At 45.4% G+C, this 2,500-nt stretch overlaps 1 protein-coding gene across 4 annotated transcripts in view; it reads right to left on the bottom strand.

Moving 5' to 3' along the window:
- Nucleotides 1–2,500, bottom strand: part of LOC126572552 (MICAL-like protein 1) — a 34,798-nt gene that overhangs the window by 5,692 nt on the left and 26,606 nt on the right. The window contains exon 1 of one of the 4 annotated variants that reach the window (XM_050231953.1): nucleotides 1–311. This exon is cut by the window's left edge and continues 516 nt beyond it. The exons of the other annotated variants lie outside the window; for them this stretch is intronic. The gene's annotated coding sequence lies outside the window, so the exon portion shown is untranslated. Of the gene's footprint in view, nucleotides 312–2,500 lie in introns of those variants that run through there. 4 annotated transcript variants of the gene reach the window in all.

The raw sequence follows: 2,500 nt of genomic DNA, 5'->3' as shown, positions 1-2,500 counted from the left end.
ACCCCAACGGCCACAACGTGAGTTTGTATGCTGTCTTCTTACAATCCCATGAGACTCATGAGAGATTCCGTCGTTTCATCGGTATCAGCGATCCAGTATCCGTGGCACGATCTTCCACGGTGTCTAATGTTATCTGTGTGCTGTTCTGGCTCACTCGTTCTCCGTTTGTCGGTGCTCCTTCTGCCTTCTGCTTGTCGTTCTTGTGGCTGGTACTCTCGTACTCTGCTTACTACTGTTGGTTTGTTTAGGGCTCGATCGTTTTTGGTACAGCAGCTACTCTCTTTTTCTCATGCACTCACTCCTTAACCGAGGCACCGTGTGGCACGGTTCGCACGGGCACGTGCGGTTAACAGAAGATTTCCGGCTTATACTGTCCGACTATGTCCAAGCTGTTGCTTTCCTCCTACCGGGTACCGGGAGTGCCAGATTGGAATGGATTGCCGCATTTCGAGTATATTTATATCGCGTTTTTTTTGTTGGTGATTTCCAACAACACACACAAATTAAGCGCAGAAACCGAAGAAAGAGTGTTTAAAGAGCGATAGAGAAAGAAAGGAAATGGGAAGAAAAAGAGATAAAAAAAACACACGGTGAGCGAGTGCTTATTACGAACGGCAACCTGCTGCACGAGTCAGCATCAGCACAGGAAAACGGTTAAATCAACGAGAAAGTCACCGGACGCCCATCTACACCCGCAGCACTAACAAACCACCGCCATTTTGTAGGATTAGTACCGAGTTAGTAGTGTTTCACATTAAGGCTACGGTGCTGAAGAAGAGTTTGAGAAGAGTGTGCAATCAATTAGAGATGATGATCCATCCACCCGATTAGTTAAACACGGTACATCCCCTCACTGGTGCCACTACACGTTGCTACTAACTGCAGAGAGGTGCAGCGAACAGAAAACATACACTCGCGCCACCATCCACGTTTATGGTGCTGCATAATCGCGATACTCTTGCCGAGTCACTGAAGCTCCAGTCTCCGACTGGCTAGTCTTGTATGGAGATCACTCGCTCTCCAAGCAACTCTGCCGGTCAAACCTTATCTCATCAACACACACTGATGACAATCAGCGCAACAGCGCGAACGCAGCTGCGCCAAGGGCGGAAGCGAAGCCGAAGGGGCAATGTTTGTTTTCTTGCCCGATGTTGACCTAGGTTGGACCAACAACGACAACAGCTGGCTCGCATGTGGATACATAGAGATGCCCCTTCCTCCAGTCTGCGGCATGCGATCGATGCTGCGATGCTGTTTGAACACAGACACACACATGGGGAACCAACAATGATGTCGATGAACTTTGTTGATGCACACTGGATGCGACAAATTGGAGCCCTGGTATCCCACACACGCCATGTGTAACATCTAGCATCAATCAACCTTTTATTATGAAACTCCTAGACAAATCAAACAAATGAGCAAACGCGACCCAAACAAGGAGAAAGCTTGCATGGAGGGCTGGGCCTTCCCTTTCATGCCTTCCGGTGAATGGAAGTAGCTGGCAGGATGGGCCAAAACCGCGCCCGATTTAGTAGAAACTTGTCAAATTTGACACATTTCATGGTGCTGCACCAGCCACCCAGCGCTTTCACAAACCGAAACGTTTAGAAGAAGTTGAAAGGCAAACAGACCTCCTACAGCACACAACGCACACGACTTGTTTTATCCACACCCACACCGGACGGGTCCGAAAATAGCGATTGAAACGTCGGATGGACGTGACTATAGAAATGGTCATTATACTTTTTTTGGGACGCACGAAACGCCCTTATATGTTTGGACAATTTCATTCACCGTCAAAAAGTTGAATGGTTGAGCACGGAGAGAGGATTCCTGAGGTGTTTCGTAAAAAAACGCAATTTATCCTTGAAAACATGCTGGACCTAATGATCAGCAGATCGATCGATCGAACACAGAAACAGAGAGAAAAAAGAAGACTGGACCTTTCTTTAAGCTACTGTGTTGAAGTTTTACGACATGAAACAAAGAACAATTTAAGAAAGAAAAATTATTCATGAATCCTCTTGCGAAATATTTGGACTATGATTACAGTATCACAAAATCATTAAGATCAAAGTAAGATTAAATCACCAAATGAGTTTAAAAACTCAAACTGATTAAACTAAAAGACATACAAAGGAAAGCTAAGAAAAGGAAATTGAATAAAACATCGAAGTTTTATTCAAGAATGGTCAACTGCCAAAATACATAAACATGAATGAAAATTTAATGTCGAACATACCATGTGGCAATACTGTCGATTTCCCTTCGATTTGGGAACACATGGACCATTTCAAAGTACATTTCCGGTCACGCCAACACGGGTTAAACTTATCAAAAGCATTCCGATTAGAGCCAAAGAGGTTGCGTGACAATGCGTGTGTTCTCGGGCATTTTATGCACCCGGATGGCGACTGGCCAGCGAGATCAAACCATTTTATTGCTTTCATTCGAGCACTGGAAAGCAGGAGAGCGCGCCAAATGATCAGACTGTCCC

Source organism: Anopheles aquasalis, chromosome 2 (genome assembly GCF_943734665.1).
Source record: "Anopheles aquasalis chromosome 2, idAnoAquaMG_Q_19, whole genome shotgun sequence".
NCBI lineage: Eukaryota > Metazoa > Arthropoda > Insecta > Diptera > Culicidae > Anopheles > Anopheles aquasalis.
The sequence above is the reverse complement of the archived record's forward strand: the minus strand, read 5'-3'. Positions and strand labels throughout refer to the sequence as shown.